The sequence below is a fragment of the Nyctibius grandis genome, chromosome 6 (genome assembly GCF_013368605.1).
Source record: "Nyctibius grandis isolate bNycGra1 chromosome 6, bNycGra1.pri, whole genome shotgun sequence".
NCBI lineage: Eukaryota > Metazoa > Chordata > Aves > Nyctibiiformes > Nyctibiidae > Nyctibius > Nyctibius grandis.
In genome coordinates, this window is record NC_090663.1 from 77,820,571 (window position 1) to 77,839,935 (window position 19,365).

The window sequence follows — 19,365 nt, forward strand, 5'->3', positions numbered from 1 at the left end:
CATTGGATTGAAGAGTGACACATAGAAAATGCGTGGCACCATTTAATTTTATCATCATGTTATTAAAAACTTCTTGAAAGGTAAGTAGTTATTAAATTTATTCGTTGGAAAATATAAATAAATATAATGTTCTTAGCCTGTGAATTTGAAAAAAAAAAATAGTTTTTGTCTTAATAAAACCAATATATACCACTGAAGTTGGATAAAACACAAAATGTGACATACTGCTTTTAAGTGACATTTAAGAACTTATTGACTAAAAGAAAGCTCCTTCCAAAAGAAAACTGGGTACTTTGCCACATATATCTCATTAACTTTCAGCGGGCTTTTTGGAAAATTAGGTCACTAAGTTATCACTTTTTATAAGCAGTATTACTGTAATACTTTCCAGCATGTATATCTCAAGCCCAATACTTGAATGCCTAAAGGCACATTCATAGATCATCAATTTCTAGGTTGATTTTTCATTCTGCTGTTTAATTGCAGCTCAGATTGACCTCAGCACTTTTTATTTAGCAGCCTATTTTTACTTAGAAGTCTGTATCTCAAAAGGAAGCTTAAAAATAGGCATCCCAACTAGACAACACTGGTTTCATTTACATAATTTAATAGTTTGTCACCACCAAATATTTTAATCATTTTCCTTTGACTTTGCCCTTGATCAAATAGATAATTCACCCTAACTATTGAACAAAGTACTGGGAAGCAGAATGTGTAGGCTATACAGGATACAGTAGCATTTTGGATCCAGGTAGATTTTACGCCAAAGGGAAGACATGAATATAATTGAAAACAAAAGTCGTTCTTTTCTTTCCCTTCATTAAGGACTCCTTCCTTTGCTTACTCAAGAGAGTCAGTGCTATTTGTAAGAATCTTTCTGGTATACAGAAGTCTCACAAATGTATGTGGAAAACTACTCACTGAAATTATTCTATGGACACTAATAAAAAAAGCCCAAACATCATTATCCAGAGTCAAACAGTTACAAATACTCACAACTACAATTAAAAATATTGTGAATAGCCACAGAAAAGAAAACTTCTCCTGTTTATACAGCAAAAACTTTGACAGAAATACTGAGCAACTTATGTTTGGGGAGAAAAGATCAAAGATCCTTGTGAGTCACCACTTTTACCAAAGGACTCATTCATACCAAGGAAATTTTGAATGCATTAAATTGTTATGCGCGAAAGGGTATTTATATCTCTTCTCTTTAATGTGTTTAAAACATAGTTTAGCTAATTTCACTTTTGCTTGCTGGGCAGTTCTTAAATGATTTATGGATGCGGGCTCCCACAGTTCTGAAATCTAGAAGTATTGCCAAAAGTATAACTGATCCTATTCTTCATTTCAATAGTTTGTTTGTTACAGGTACTGTGCAGAGCATCAAAAAAGCTCCACTGCAGATATAGCAAAAACTCAGCCTATTATTCATGGCATTCTGTCTGGGAATGTTCAAATATTCGATGATGTAAAAAGCAACAGATGTGGAAATCACAGAATCACAGAATCACAGAATGTTAGGGATTGGAAGGGACCTCGAAAGATCATCTAGTCCAATCCCCCTGCCGGGGCAGGATTGCCTAGACCATATCACACAGGAACGCGTCCAGGCGGGTTTTGAATGTCTCCAGAGAAGGAGACTCCACAACCTCTCTGGGCAGCCTGTTCCAGTGTTCAGTCACCCTTACAGTAAAGAAGTTTTTCCTCAAATTTAAGTGGAACCTCCTGTGCTCCAGCTTGCACCCATTGCCCCTTGTCCTGTCAAGGGATGTCACTGAGAAGAGCCTGGCTCCATCCTCTTGACACTTGCCCTTTACATATTTATAAACATTAATGAGGTCACCCCTCAGTCTCCTCTTCTCTAAGCTAAAGAGACCCAGCTCCCTCAGCCTCTCCTCATAAGGGAGATGTTCCACCCCCTTAATCATCTTCGTGGCTCTGCGCTGGACTCTCTCTAGCAGTTCCCTGTCCTTCTTGAACTGAGGGGCCCAGAACTGGACACAATATTCCAGATGCGGCCTCACCAGGGCAGAGTAGAGGGGGAGGAGAACCTCTCTCGACCTGCTGACCACACCCCTTCTAATACACCCCAGGATGCCATTGGCCTTCTTGGCCACAAGGGCACACTGCTGGCTCATGGTCATCCTGTTGTCCACTAGGACCCCCAGGTCCCTTTCCCCTACGCTGCTCTCCAACAGCTCTGTCCCCAACTTGTACTGGTACATGGGGTTGTTCTTGCCCATATGCAGGACTCTACACTTGCCCTTGTTATATTTCATTAAATTTCTCCCCGCCCAACTCTCCAGCCTGTCCAGGTCTCTCTGAATGGCTGCGCAGCCTTCCGGCGTGTCAGCCACTCCTCCCAGTTTTGTGTCATCAGCGAACTTGCTGACAGCGCACTCTAATCCCTCATCCAAGTCATTAATGAATATATTGAATAGAACTGGTCCCAGAACCGACCCTTGCGGAACTCCGCTAGACACAGACCTCCAACTGGACTCTGTCCCACTGACCACCACTCTCTGGCTTCTTTCCTTCAGCCAGTTCACAATCCACCTCACTACCCGATCATCCAGACCACACTTCCTCAGTTTAGCTGCGAGGATGCTGTGGGAGACAGTGTCAAACGCTTTACTGAAATCGAGATAGACCACATCCACAGCTTTACCATCATCTATCCACCGGGTAACATCCTCATAAAAGGCTATCAAGTTGGTTGAATTCTTTTTACTTATTCTTTTTACTTATTATTAGAAATGAATTCTTTTTACTTATTCTTGTAATTGAGAAAGGAGTCCTGGACATATTATAGGGGTCATCAGTTACAGGAATCACAATCAGGAAAACTTTCACTGTTTTCCCTGCAAAGGATGAAAATTTCACTCGTGACTTGAGTAAAGGTCTTCAGTACGTAATAAAGACATGGTTAGAGAATAGAAATAGTTCAATTGGAAGAGACCTATAATGATCATCTAGCCCAACCGGTTAAGATGGTCAGCAACCTCTCTCCCTTTTCAAAGATTCACAAGATTATAAATAATTTATAAACTAATAAAAACCATGCAAAATTAGAAAATGTGCAGGCTAACCAGTAAGAAATGTATTTTTCTCTCAAAACTGCTAGTTGTAAGAAATCCTAATTACCATCAGAAGTATCATCAGGGACTTGGTGTATCATCGCAGGACTTTGGGAAGCTGATGGAACCTTGTTCCAGGGAGCAAGTCTGGCGCGAAAGGGTGCTGAGGGTAGAGGGAGGTTGCAGGCTTGAAGGTCTATAAAGAAAGAAATATTATTGTTAGACTTCACTCTCATTCTGTTTTATAAACACACAGGGCATAGCAAGTAAATCGGGCCACCGTATTTAAATGTATATATTATTTCAAAATTACCACTTTCTGAGCCTCACTGTTAAAGGTTCAGTTATTAGAGTTCTGGCTGTTATCTGAGCCTCTGAATTTGGAGCCAAGTAAATTACCTGAGTGACAGCAGATAGAGCCTGCATAAATAAGTGAGGAGTTATCATTGCAAAGAGAGTAATAGCTACTAGTTCCAGTCTTTATTTTTAAATTAAGTGTAATAGGCACTCTCCTCCAGAATCACCAAACCAGATTAAAAAATGCAGCCTATATGCACTTAGAAATACCTTTGTTAAACTGCTCATTATAAATCTGAATTCAGGGATCTAGACAAGAAGCACTACATTTTTGTCTACATGGGACCACTCAGAATAGCGTATGCTGTACCCAGCAGTGTAGGTTCCATATCTGGTAGTGTGACACAAAGTGCTTCACCTATACTGAAGCTCCACTAAACCACATGCTGTTAAATTACATTTCATTTATGACTTATGTAATACCCATATACTAGGCCAGACCTCTGCAGGGAGAATTTAAGCCCATTTGTTAGAGTATTACATTATAAAACTGTTCTAATGGTGGAAGGCTTCATTCAGCTCTTCACTTTAGGCCCTAATGCACAACATTTGTAACTGTTCATATTTTTGGTGTACTCAATTCCCAATTTTATTATATCAGTGCCCAGAAAACCCCAGTCATTACTTTCAATAAGCAGTCACAGAACTGACTTTAGATGGGTCTAGATAAGAAATTAAAAATAATGATGAAGGGATTTAAATAATTAATGTGTAGGCTGAACCTAATTCTGATTTCAATTTCATTGACTGTATACTAATTTAACTACATAGACTTAATAGAGGTATAATGATTTACACCACTGCCACTGGCCTATATTTCAAACACAGATCATAATTCCATACTTCAGTGCTTCCTATTCTCTCAAGGCAACAATGAAAGTCCTCTTTTTTAAAAAAAAAAGTGTGTGTGTGTGTATATATATATACACACACACATACATATGTATAAAAATAAAAATTTTTAATATAAAATATAGGTTATCTGGACCTGTAAAGAAAAAAATGTTTTCCTGCTGTTTATAGCCTGTCTACAAAACCGGGTTATAGTTAGGATTATAACTTTCTTTGTTAGCACGTTAATTTACCTTTTACACGTAAAGAGAAGAAAAAATAAAGAGTAAATTTAAAAAATAAAATCAGGCAAAAAAAAGCACTTTATGGCTATGCTTGCAGTAAGAGCAATTAAAACACAACTGTTTTAGAGAAAAAACATGAACAAAGATTTTAAGCAACATAAAAAATGTTCTCATATTAAAAGACACTGGCTTGTTTTCATATTCCTCATATCAACATCATATTATGACACTTCCATTGAAGATACTTACATTTCCCACTGAAAAGTCCACTTTTTAGACAGAATTTATATTTCTTGGCTATATTCAATGAAAAGAGACTTCCACCAGGAAAACTTTCCCGTGTAAAATTTTAGCTACCTCTACTCTGAGGTCACTACTAACAATGACACAGAAAAGATTAAGAGATCCTCTATGACAAAGTGTAGCCTACTTTTAAACAATGAATGAAGAATTTTAAATGAAATGTTAGTTTTGTGATTTCATCAGTTCTGCCTGGATACTTCATAAAATAATACTGCACGAAGATCTACTTTCCCGTGTCACAAATTTTTCATGTAATAAAACTCCACAGCTGCAGAAGCAAATATATGGATATTAACTAAAATATCTTAATTGGTGATATTTACTACTGACCTATTTTAACTTCATAACCCAGGTAATCCACTTTTGATTTTTTTTTTCCAATGTAAAGATCTTCAGACAGTGATACAGGCACGTATGTCTTACAACAAACATATGGAAATGCAGAACTCTGCTACAGCCGCTGCAGCGGTTCAGTCTCATTATTTTAATCACTGTGCAGCATTTACAGCTGTCAGGAAAAGGGTTGCTTCCACTGGCTCCATCTGGCAAGCTGTTTGTCAGTTTAATGGACATGCATTCCAAGTCTTCTTATGCCTGTGGCCATGTTTGAATTCATCTGCCTCAGTGGAATACCTAACAAGAGCAATTTTTAAAAATACACAGTTTAATGAACTATCAAGCTTGGTCTTCAGGGTTAATAGCTATTTACCTAATTAAAATGCTTAGAAAACTTTTTTTTCAGGTTTTCTAGGGTTATTAGCTTTTTGCTTTGATTTTTTTTTCCTTTTTTTTTCCTCCATTAGTTGTTTTTCTGTCATCAAGAATGATTCTTGTTTTACAATAATGACAGGAGTAAATTAGGGTGTGGACCTAATTACCATCCTTTTAAGATTTATAAATAGATGTAGCCCTAGGATGGGGATCTCTCACATAGAGCAAAGGTACACCCCATGGGCTCAGTGGTATTGCCCTCCCTTTTGGGAAACTGCATCATCCCTCAGAACTTGATCAAAAATATAACAGAATTCTAGACATATCCATCGGGCTTTATGTTTTTCTAGATATAGAAGCCCAAGAGGAGGGGGATTTGTGACTAAAAAATTTTTATGTCCCCAAACAAGAAGTTTGGCACTTGTTGCAATAAAGTTGTGTTATCCATGTGCAGACTAGTAAATTACGCATACTTCATACTATGCATGCCTAATAATTTGGGGAGATTCATAGATTATGAGAAGAGTACACAGAAAATCCTGGCCTAAATATACACTGACTTAAAGGACAGCAAACAGTGTTTTAAAAAGAAAGAAGAAAAAAAGCAAATAACAAAAAAAAGACAAAAAAAAAAGTAAGTAAAAGACACTGTTGTAATGACCTATTTTCATAAAGCACACCAACTGCAAGAGAAGTGATACTGAACTGTCACTATTTTATAATATCTACACCTCAATGGTAGGTAGCTGATCTATGCAACTGTGAATAAGACTGCATTCTTGAATCACATTCCAGTGTCCTGCTACAAGTAAATCAGATATCTTACAAACATTTAAGTCTCATATTTTTGTTTTACACATGTACATGCCCGCATACCAGTTTTAGCTTCAGTAAATCATTTGTAAATGAATTTTAGGGTGACAATGGAGCTTCATAAAACAAACATTTGCACTAATTGAAATGACATATTAATGTATTTTTATTGATTCCATTTGCCATTGCTTCTGTTTTAGAAATTTTTCTCTGCGCATTAGCATACCTAGGATTAATAAAATTAATATTTTTGGAAAATTGCAGTATCCCTGTAATTACCTCAGATACAAATTGCACACATTTCATTGCCTTCATTAAGCCTGTAGCCATATGTGGCTCAGAGGATTAGTAATTAGGCAGTTAATGGGTAGTTTACTGTACTTTTCCAGTCTGCCTTCCAGATTTTTTGCCATCCCCTGATAGCTTCTTTAAGTAGTTGTAGCCTTTGCATGTTGACATACCCCTTCTTCCCTGGCTGAAGGAATCACCTGCATGGAGTTTCAGAAAACCCACAATCTTATAAATCACCACTGAACTGCACAGAAATTAGTTTACTTTGTTTAAAAGCTTTCTTTCTAATTAAATTCTAATTCTAATTAAAATTAAACTGTGAACCTATAAATCATAACGTGGCTATTAACAATTAATGAAGTATGAGAACAATTTTATTCCCTACAGTATTAACATAAAAGGATACGTGGATTAAGTAGACTCCTAGCAGATAGACCACAAGCTCTTGAGTTCACCAGTATTTTTAAGAAAGGGATGTCACATATGTGTAGGAAGCCAGAAAGAGGGAGCAAGTTGTAAATTCCGCTTGTGCTCTTCCCTCAAACCACGGAGCCATAACCTGCCTGAGCTTTCGCTTTTCATTGCTCAGTGCTGCGCGTACGCTAGTTATGCTGGACAGCCAATGCTACAAACGTGGCAGCAATGTCCCTCCTTCTATTGCCTCAAAAGTGACAGCAGCTCCATGAAGAGATTTTGTCGTTATTAACAGCACCATCTCTCTTGCTGTGGTCTGCAGCATCACCTACAGAGCTCGTAACAAGGGGTATTTTATACATTTACTATCCGAACCAGGAAAAAACCACGTTGCTTTTCTTTGAAATGCAACTCCAAAAACTGTAACTCAATCCTGTTTTAAATTTGCCTATATACCATTAAAGTCTTTTAGCAGGGAAAATACTAAAATTGCATATTACTCCAGTAAACCATACAGAATCACAGAATCAATCAGGTTGGAAGAGACCTCTGGGATCATCGAGTCCAACCATTGCCCTGACAACACCCTGTCAACTAGACCATGGCACTAAGTGCCATGTCCAGTCTTTATCTTAAACACATCCAGAGATGGTGACTCCACCACCTCCCTTGGCAGCCCATTCCAATGTCTAATAACCCTTTCTGAAAAGAAATTCTTCCTAATGTCCAACCTGAACCTCCCCTGGCGAAGCTTGAGGCTATGTCCTCTTGTCCTATCGCTAGTTGCCTGGGAGAAGAGGCCGACTCCCACTTCACTACAACCTCCCTTCAGGTAGTTGTAGACTGCAATAAGGTCACCTCTGAGCCTCCTCTTCTCCAGGCTAAACAACCCCAGCTCCCTCAGCCGTTCCTCGTAGGTCAGACCCTCCAGACCCTTCACCAGCTTGGTCGCCCTCCTCTGGACTCGCTCCAACACCTCAACATCTTTCTTGAAGTGTGGGGCCCAGAACTGAACACAGTATTCAAGATGCGGCCTCACAAGTGCCGAGTACAGAGGGACCATCACTTCCCTAGACCAGCTGGCTACACTATTCCTAATAGAGGCCAGGATGCCATTGGCCTTCTTGGCCACCTGGGCACACTGCTGGCTCATGTTTAGCCGGCTGTCGATCAGCAGCCCCAGGTCTCTTTCCACCAGGCCGCTTTCTAACCACTCTTCCCCCAGCCTGTAGTGCTGCATGGGGTTGTTGTGGCTGAATATAACATAACGAGATTCAGATAGATGGCAGGTTTCTACTTCACACTCCGATGACCAAATCCAGATTTTTTCTACTCAGTTCAAAGCTTCTTTTAAGACAATTAAAACCAGAATTTATTGAAAAGGACACAGAAAGTAAAAATCTCTCGAAAGCATAGTAAGACATAAGACAAATACTGGTTTAGTTATGGGAAATCTACCCATACATCCAGCACCTTCGATGTGTTTTCTGGCCCAACAAACAAACAAATTAAAAAGCATGTCAGGATAAAATAGAAAAAACCCAAACATGTCAGAACAGAGTAAAAATAGTCTCTCTATTGTACACTAATCCAGAAAGTAAAGCAAAGCTTGGAGTTTTTAAAGTCTCTGGTTATGTTTAAACAAAATATTTTATATACAAGTCTGTAAAAATCCATATGTAAAAGTCATTGTATGTGGCCATTAAAAGTCTCTTAGATATATCAGAATAAATTGTTTGTAGGTGTGGATAATCTGGTGTACAGGCGACATGGAAGTCCTTTATAACAGATGACCTGTTAAAATGCTAAAACATTTGCTCTTCTCAGAGTGAGCTTCAGTTTGTTGCTTTTTCAGCCATTCTAAGGGTTTGCTCCTTAAATATGATGCCAATGAACTCTTGAACCAAGAAACTAGCTGCTGCAGAACTGAATACTGATGAAGTTAGAAGAGGTCTTTTACTTCTTAAAAAAGGTTAGGCTTTAAAGCATTGAGCCAAACACAGGCTGGAGCTGAAGCAACCAACAACTACCAGAACACGAGGACTGTTCCAGAGTGGTCTCAGTCCCTCTGACGTGTCTTGCCCAGCCGTCAGAACAAAGATACCTACAGAACAAAGCCAGCACCAATAAAAACAGACCTATTCCTGTCTTCAGTTGCATCTTCAGCAAATAAGCTCCACATCAACTTACTTTGTCCGTCCTATAGGTTATCCTACTAGCTTGAAACCAAAGGACATGAAACAGTGTGAGAAGAGTGTCCCCATTGTTTGTGTGTTGGATTTGTACAATCAAGAAGAGTAGGGAACTGGGTCAGATAGGCCTCCAGCCTCATTCCACTACTTTCAGGTGTGTGCACACAAGAGAAGGAGAGGAGAATGGGAGGGAACAGGGCAGGTATTTTTGCTCACAAGCGATTATTAGATATCCCATCTCATCTCTCTACATCTCCTCTGAGAATGATTAGATCCATAAAACATTCTAAGTGATTGCAAATATCCTGCAAAACCATATTCTTTTGATCTCTGGTTAGCTATCAGTTAGGTATGCTCTGCTTACAGTGCTGACAGGTCAATGAAGGATGCAAAGAGCCAAGCTTTTTGAAAGGTGTAAGGTTCTGCTTTTGTTTTGGCAGTCAGGATCCAAAACAGCTAAAGCTATTGAAGGTTTAGAACACCATCAAATGCAAATTGTCAGCTTTGGTACACAGAAGGTTAATACAGTACTTCTTACCCCTGGAGCGATGTATGAAAATATATAATCAGTGACTTCAGGAAACCCATCTAAGCCCTGCATGTACATTTTTCACTTCACCAACTACTCTGGTGGTAGCCGGTAGATCTAATTTCAGCAAGTTTGTGTTCCTGACAGCAGTCACATCAAATTACAGAATCTTCCAGACTTAGCTGGCACCTTCATCTCAGCCTTTCTATCAAATAATATGCCTGTTGCCTTCATCATGCAATCCTTAATTATCTGAAAATCAGCAGACTGTTGCTCATGCCAGCAAAAGAAATGAGGAAAGAATATTGTTCTTTCCAATGCATGTGGCTGGACACCCTTCAGAGACATCTGATTTGATTGCCAGGGCTTAAGGCCCTTTTCCTAAAGAATTAGCTTATGAACACACATATTAAAACCTGCATGATTTTTTTCTTGGTGACAGAGATGCTGCAAATTTTAGTTCTGATTTTCCAACAGATGCTGCTTAGTGGATAAGTATGATGTGTCCCTAGGTCCACTACATTGTGCTGAAAACAAGATTAGGAGGATGGGTGAAGATTGTTTACTGCAGAAGAATGCCATGCGTAAATCTCACGGGAGACTCACAAAATATCTTGCCCTAGTCCCAAACAAAGGTGTTCTAATTTCTTGGAATCAGATACAAACCCCAAAGGGGATCAAGGTCAACACAGCAAACTAGACAATCCATCAACAACCTAATTACATTCTATTGACCCAGAAGAAATTCCAGAAGCAACACAGATACCTCTGGATGCTAAAACAGTATCTATCAATTTCTGGCCTCTGGGTCTTGTCATTACCTGACATCTCCACTGCTAAAACCACTCCTTAGGAATCTTCTCCCCATTTCTGTAACCTGATTATTTAGACTGGATGCCAGTACCTAACAAACTGCTCCAGGCTAAATTCTAGCAGGCTGCATCATATAAGGGATTTTGTTCCTTGTAATATCCTGCCTCTCATTAACAATGTAAAATATTTTAAAATAGGCTTCTTTGGAAATCCCACTCAGATATTTGCCTATGCATTGCCATGCATTTCAGGAAACCTGGCCAGAGGGAAAGTCTGAGGACTCTTGTCTGGCTTTAGTTATAAAAGAACCAAACCTCACTAACTTAACAAATAAGAAAGGATAATAATTAAATATTAAAAAAGAAAAAAAGAAAAAAAAGGAAAAAAGAAAACTATGCATAGACAAATTGACCAGTCTGTATCAGATATATAATAGACCTCCCTCTTTCTTTTTTTTTATCTAGTACATTAACAATTCAGGTTATTATCTCTTTGGGACACGGATCTGATCTGTGTGCCAATATGTCCACAGAGAACTATCCCACTTTTGTGTACACTATCAATTACAAAAAAGTAATCAAACTCATGCATGAGGAACACACTTTACAAACGTTTCTTGCTGGTGGCTCAGCAGAACTGCTCTTTTCAAGGCTGTCCACTGGTACATTGAGGACAGCTGAAAAAGGAAACAAGACTGCACTGGAAAGATAAAAATAAATGGAGTATAAGGATTGTCTTTTTCTCACAGTCTGATGACTTTTCAGGGTGAGGGAAGTAGACAGCGCTATCAGCAAGAAACGAATATTAAAATGTAAAATAAAAGGTACACTAGGTCAAGTCCCAGGTCTGTGAAGCACTGCGAGTGTGAACTGTAAAAAGCATTCAATTGTTACAACTGTATCGAACTGTACACTATGCATTTCTTTTTGTTTATTGTCTCATGCCACAAATATTCCCTAATTCCAAATCTCAGCCACATGCAGGAAAATATATTTGCGCTGCAATCTAAATGAACTAATAAAAACAACACTCAACCATTTGGAACTGAAATATTCATGAGATACTCAGGGAACAATGAAACTGAATTGCTTCAGCTATCCTAAAGGAACGAGAGTCAAGAAAACACAGGAGTGAATAGAAACTGTTCTACTGTGCCTTCAAACTTTGTTCTTTATTTTTCTTTTGCTCTTACTTCAAATCAAGCAGCTTCATTCCCATTTAGTAGATACTATACCTGGCTATTCAGGTGGCTTGCATCCATTTATTTAAATTTTGGCCTGTGGAGTCAAATTACTGTGAAAGCAAAATAGGAAACTACTCTGCCTACCTGAGTGAAATTCCGTTGCCACAGTACCATCCTATGGCCAGATGCCATATTTATGTGTGTGTGTGCATCTTCACATGAGTCCAAATAAATATTGAAATGAATTTTAAAAGTTTTCTAAAATCTAATGCTTAGGGTTAATCTCAGGGAAAACTGCATATCCCTTGCTTGTTATAATTAAAAGAGATTACTTTGTTGAGAACTAGCTCTAGGCTCAACTTCTTGAGACACTTGTACTAACTGACCATTTCCTACTTTAATGAAACATACAATCCAAATAAGAAAACCAGTTTGCTAATTAAAATTGCAAACAGTATAACTAAAGTATCTCACATCATTATTCAGAAATCTGGGTCAGTGCTATTCTTGCCAGGAATTAAATGGTTCTAGAAATAACGCACACTGGGGGCAGTTACCTTAAACTACTACAGCTCTATCCCTCAGACCTGTACGACATCTGCAGCTAAAGCCATGTTATCTATACCTCTTCAGTATCTGTCGGTCTGGGGGAGCAGGAAGTAATTTCACATGATGCTGCAACTGTTTATCATTCTTTACTCTGAGAATCTATCTAGCTATCTGTAACTGCAAATATAACTGTCACCTCTCCTTTTTAATGGATGTCCTTTTTCACAAGGGAAGATGGAACACACCAGTAACAGGACACAAGAGGTCTCCGTGTCTCCCATTTCCCAGATGTATTCAGTTAACGCATACCTTTTCTCTCAACATTATACTTAGGAAGGCAACTAAAACCTAAATACAGAAAAAAACAGATAATCAGCCTGCTAACTCTGTGATACATGGAAGTAAGAGACATTTTACAGAATGCAGGCAAACTTTTCAAGGAGCCTTTGATCTACTCTGACCATTTTACATTACGTTCCAGCTGACAGGACTACCCTTAATGCCTGCACTACAGCTTTCCCTCCCCCAGACCCCTTTGGTGCAACAGCCAGCGCTGCCTACCCATAACTTCTTTACACATCACGTTAGGAGAAAGGCTGCTCTGGCTGCAGCCAGCCTGCTCTCCTCCAGCTCCTTCCTGCTCCCCAAAGCTGCTCAGCGTGTCAGCAGCCTTCTGCACCACCTCGATGCGCAGCCAGCTCTCTGAAGCCCCAGTCAGGGCTTCTGCATCAACACCTAAACAACGTTTAAAGTCAGATAATAGTAACATCATTCAAAAACACATCTCTAAATCCCAAATGTGCTTCAAATTGTTTAAATTCTTGCCCATTAGAAGACATTTCAATACCAAGCAAAAATAGATTTGGTATGAATTATTGTATACTCAACTGTTCTTTTGATGAATACAAGAAAAGAAATAGCCTATGGGGGAAAAAAACTTTTTACGTTTTTGCTCTAGAAAACTAATTTTTCCTATTGACTTGCTAGCTGACAGGTTCTGGCGTGTTCTTTAATGTTGATGACCATTTTTTGGCAATGTAAAATGTCTCTTGCCAATTTCTTACAGTTTTCAAACCTTAAATAATCCTCACATAATATGTACTGTTCAGAGAAGTCCCATGGATGCAGGATACAAATATTAATAGAGGATTTGGAAACTGAAGAACTAAACAGCACTAGCTTACCTAGATTTATGTGCTACTCACTTTTGTATCAAGCTGGCACATGCTTACAGCAGTACAGTTAAAATAGGATCTTAATGGTTTTTGCATCAAAGCTGCTTCAGTAAGTTCATTTGGTTTGACCCAACTAACTCGCCTCTCAGGCCCTCTATTTGCACAGCCTTAATTATGTGCTCTTAAACATTTTTAGGTGCCATCCAAATTTCTAGATTATAAGCTTTAAGGGAGTTTTTGGCTCATATTTTCCACCCTGGATCATTTGCTAAATTTATACTGTGTATTTTCTAAAGTCTTTAGGAATCACCCTGAGATTTCAAAAGTGTTTGAAAGACCTGACAGTGTGCAGCCTCTCCATTGAATGTTGTCTCCAAAGTCAAGCCATGCAAAATTGTTCTTCCCAGTTTCACAAATACTTGAGGAATATTATGAGAAAAAACCATGATCACTTGTTTACCTTTTAGTCAAAAAACTTCACATATTGTTAGTGTCTCCATTGACATAAGCATTAACAAGAGTTTGGTTTTGTTTCTTAGAAAAATATTTGCTGGAAAATAAAGTTTAAAAATGAAGAGGACTTCAAGTTATCCTACAGTGAATAAATAAACAAAGAGCAACCCAAACAAGTTTATGCTTCTGTTTTCTGAAGGCATCCTGGATAACGGAAAAGTAATATATTGTTTCATCTTTGTAAATCAACCGTTATTTTTACCTATTGAAATTATTAACCTACAGTCCCTGTTTAATTCCAAGTGTGTTTCAGCCTTGCAAGTTTAAAACATCTGGGTTTTTGTTGGGTGGTTTGGTTTTTATTCTTAAAAAATATATATCCTGTTTCCATGCCTATTAACAAAAAATATCTGAATCTGGCTCAGTTAAGCCTGCTCAACTTTCTGGTTACTATTAACAAATATAAGTATTTATATTAGAATTCTTATTTAAGGAATATCATAACTGAAAAAAGACACAGCACTTAAATGTCAACTTTAAAAAAATCTTATCATTTATGTGAACTATGCAGAAACTGACCAGTCAGAATTTATTTACAAAAATAGTGTAACAAGGTACAAATAAATGAGAGAAAATTGAAAACAAAGTATAGCAATTTAAACAACTTTGATAATAAAGTTTTATCACCCTCTGTGTTCTGAAATTTCATTTTTTAGTTCATTATTTTGGTTGCACAGCTGCTCAAACCACTGGATTTCAAAAAGATCTTGAGTGATTCTATGTCTTGTAAGCCAGACATGTTCAACGAATAAACCTCCTAATATGAAGAAATTAATGCCAAATTAAGTTCTGGCTCTCCCCTTTGCAGAGCACTGCTGCTCAGAAGTTGCTAACAAACAGTGGTTATAGTAAGCCTTTATCTACCAAGTTACTGGAGGTTTAGATTTAAATCTGTACTATAGATGATAACTTCATCTTTTAAGGTATCTTTCACTATTTTCCTAAAAAGAGAAAGTCAGCTCTTCACAGCACATCTGGAACAGTAAGATACCTGTGTTGCATAGAAGACGACGTTCTTTCTTAGCCTCATATCAGTAAATCAACTCAATTAAATCATGATTAATGTTTGGCTCGGTGTCACATAAATTTGTCTAACAGCTGATACTACATAAATCAAGATGGCTGGGTGCCAGCTCTCTTAAAACACTGCACTCAGCGTGTACCACGCATCCCTTTCCAGACACAGGTTTGCTTCCTCTAATTGCAGAAATTTGCAAACATGTAGACTGAAGACCTAGAAACATCCATCCTGGATCTTCTGTTTGCTATCAAACATGGCTAAAAATGCAACCAGAAGTATGGTTACAGTACAAATTACAAGTTACAGGAATACGCTTCAGAGTTTACACTCTATTTGCTACTCCTTTTACTTGCATGGTAACACAAAGAACACTAAAAAAATGGGAAGATCAATAAAGCTGTTATGTTCTTTCAGAATAAGAATTCTAGATACATCTCAGAAACTTTGATTAAAATTTCCTTAAGTTTGTGTCATTCAGATCTATTGTTTGACTTAAGTCATCTCTACATTGCAATCAAGTCATCTATACACTCAGGCAAGGAATGGCTAATGCTGTGGTGAGCTCCACAGCCGTTTCCTTTCAAAAACCTAATAAACTGACTTCTGAGTATTTGGCAATGCCAACCAGGAAGGATGCAATCATGTAAATTGGCTCTTCTAAATAATTTGCATAGAGTCCCAGACATGCAGGGGGAGACAGCGTGCTAAGAATGCAGAAAAATACAGTAAAATACAGCACACAACTTATGTGTAAAGAATTCAGTTGCCTCCTTGATAATACTGTGCTAAGTAATCCTTTTTAACATGTGAAGAATGGACAAGGTATATACATTTCTAAATGTACAGCTTCCACCTTCTGATCACAACTAGGAGTACCATCTCACAGATTCAACTAACAATGGTTGCAGTAATGACCAAAGATCCATTTATCTAGAAAAAGCATTTCTAAAATTATGAAGTTATTAAAAAGCAAGTAAAAATAACAAGTGAGAAATACATAGGCAATTTATGATGTAAAAAAAATGGCTAATTGACAGGGAATAGCTAGTATTACTTTTGATGTAGTTAATCAATATTGATTATACAGTTTAAAGATACTCACTGTGGTTAATAGCTCCATACTATGCTCTATGGAAATAATTCCATGCTATATGAAGCACAGTACTTGATATAATGTGTAGTATTCAGTATTCATGGTAAAGCCATTCTGTGTCACCTCTGTCATTTAGCATTGGGCAAGATCCAGTTACAGACAAATGCAAACTGTAATTAGAATGATGAGTCAAGCTTACATTTGCACAATGGCAATTATCTATAAATTGACTAGACTTCTCAATTATTTCAGATTATTTTTCTCAAAATGTCTAAGAATGTTTACCAATGTCCACATTTAGGTTTGAATTAGATATGCATTAGGTAATTAGACATTTGAAATAGCTGTTAGAATTGTTAGCTGGCTCCCTCTTCTCAAAAGGCCAAAGTAGCTGACAATGGCTAATAACTAAATATTTCATGTGAAAAAAGATATGCAGACATAATTGCTGCTGCAACCTCATCAGACCAGCCAAGTCTAATTAAGTGTCAAGCTAGAGTTACAAAAGGGTTATGAGATTTCCCTTAAAAACGACGACTCGGCTACGGTGACACATAGACAATAAAACTACCTCGGGAGCAAGTGGAACATGACTTTTATGTAGGTCTGTGAGTAACGTTATGAAAAAGACCCTGTTCTTTCACATTATTCAAAATATATTATTGAAATTAAACCACAATTGAAATATTCAACCTGTAGCCAAGAAAGAAAACTTTGTGGAATATTTCCTCCTTCATTAACATGCCCTTAAAGCGGTTAATAACCCTTTTAATCGTTTTTCCCTCCAATTCAAACATGGGAGGCTCTCATAAGCCCTACCTCTTTCCATTTGTAATTATTTACATTTCTAATTACTAGTATATCCTGAGAATCTTAATTATTATTAAATTGATCATTAAAATATGAATCTTCTGTATTCTGTTTATAGGCACAAACAAACCGTACAGGTAAATGAAAGAGAGTAGTGCGTTAGATATTCAGAAATAAAGATGGGCAGGAAATATTATTGGCCCATTAACTTTCTAGATTCCAAACAGTTTCCTCATTCCACATGGCACTGAGACAGAGCTTTCAAGTTTTTGTAAAAGTCTCGCCAGAGTAAAAAGTCTGTTTTTATCTAGCCTTACTGTGTACTATGTAAAGAGACTGTACATATCTCAGAGATTATGTCAGACTCTCAGATATCAGCTTGTATTAAAGCAAAAGTCTGATTCTTAAGAATAAAGATCCTTAAGAATAAAGGATGTAAAGATAACACAAACACATTTTCTATTCTGTTTATCATCCTGCATGTATACACCGACATTCGTCATTATTTCTTTAACTCAGCAATGACTTTTCCTCATTTGAGAAACATCTCTCAAAAGTAAAAGGTAATCAGTGTAGCATTGTCACACCCCATTATTTCTAGAAGTGGCTGCCCATATTAAGTTAGAACAAGGATTCTTCTTTTACTTCTTCCACAGAGCTCTAACACTTTCAATATATTTGTGCTGAATAATATTGATCCTTTTTTAAACTAAAAATGTAATGGTGTTTCAACTCAATTCCTGCCATATTACTTACCACGTAGAGCAACAAAGCTATGCTAATGCTTGCTGTGGTACAATGCAGAATTTGCTCAGATTTTACTATTAGGAGACACTAAACTCTTCAAGTGTGGCATGCTAATCATGTACTAATTCTTCATCCATCTCTTTTGAACTTTCCTCCATTCCTCCCCCTAAATCTGCTGACAATCCCATGCCACTGAATATTATTACAGTTCCTAGAACTGTTCAGGATATATTTTATCTTGCTCAGGGAGTCCTCTTAATATGAATATGTACATGGAATATCTTAAACTGATTGGCAGCCAGTCACCTTTTCCTCAGCCAAGACAGCTATTTAGTATTTTAATGTCTTCTCTTAAAAATACAAGAAAGAATGCAGAAGTTTAACACTGTCTTCAACCCAATCACAGTTCTGATTTTCCTTTCTACTCAAGCAATGGTGCCTGTGCTATGTGCTAATCAAATACCATTCAGCCAAGGGAATGAAATCCCAGGCTTACTTAAAGAACCTACAAATAAAGCTTCTGTTTCTTTCAGTAAGGTGTGGTGGTTTGGGGTTTTTTGGTGGCGTGTTTTGGGTTTTTTTTGTCATTTTGGATTAGTTTTCTGATATTTTGCTTTCTCATGCCATGAGTTTGAATGGGAAGACATGACAGAATCACTGACATAATGCAGCCCACTCCTGCTGATGATTTGAGTGAAGGTATTCAGATTTGCACTTTCACAGAGTAACAACTTTGCTGCCTTGGTAGGATACACTTTAGCTTCAAAAGCAGATACGCTGTTGAGTTTGGGATTTTTTTTTTGTTTTTAAAACAACATGAAAAACACTTCTTTTGGCTTTTTAGTATTACAGCTGCGTTCAAAATACAGTCAGTGCTACACAGTATTGAAAACAATCCTTCATCTCATAGCCTGAACTGAGAAATCAATGTATGCATCCTACAGCATCCTGATTATCTGCTGAGATAAGATAAGGGCATGCATCACCTCATCCTCTCCAGTCTTACTGAAAAGGGCATTGGTGTGCTAGAGCTGGACTGCTAACCAGCCTGAGCTGAATGACACCCCATAGTCTAGTATCACCAAAGAGAGAGACTGAGTGAAGGATTTAAAAGCAGAGGACTGCAAGGGGAGGTAATGTGCAGTGTTTATACACTTACCTTGAATACATTTATTTGCTTTCCTAAAACTTTTTTATTTCCAAAAAGGGAGTGTGATCTGATTCTCTGAATCCTTCAGGAGAGGCTGGGCAATTTCTGAGTTGATGGGTCTGTAAGCTACATTACATCTCAGAGACATTTGAGTCACCACTGAAATTAAACAATATCTAATAAAAGCCAGAGAAAAGTTAGCTCTAAGTGCAAGTTGTGTGAATGACAAGATCCTGTTTACATGCTGTATTATGACTTCTCTTTTTCTGCATGCAAGTTTCATTTTACTATTGATGCCATTTGTTTAATTTCGGGGTGTCACTCACATGAGTAGATTAAATTCTGGGAGCTCTAAATAATGGTTTACACCCACATATATGAGAAGAGATCTTGTCTGTAAAATCACAATACTGCAGCAAAAAAATTACTGTCTAAACGATTTTTCAGGCTTCTGTTTCAATGGAACTTTGTCCATTCAAGCAAGCCTACATTTCTGGCCACAGTAATCCAGGTAGCATGGTGAAGTAGAAATGAATCAGAAAGAA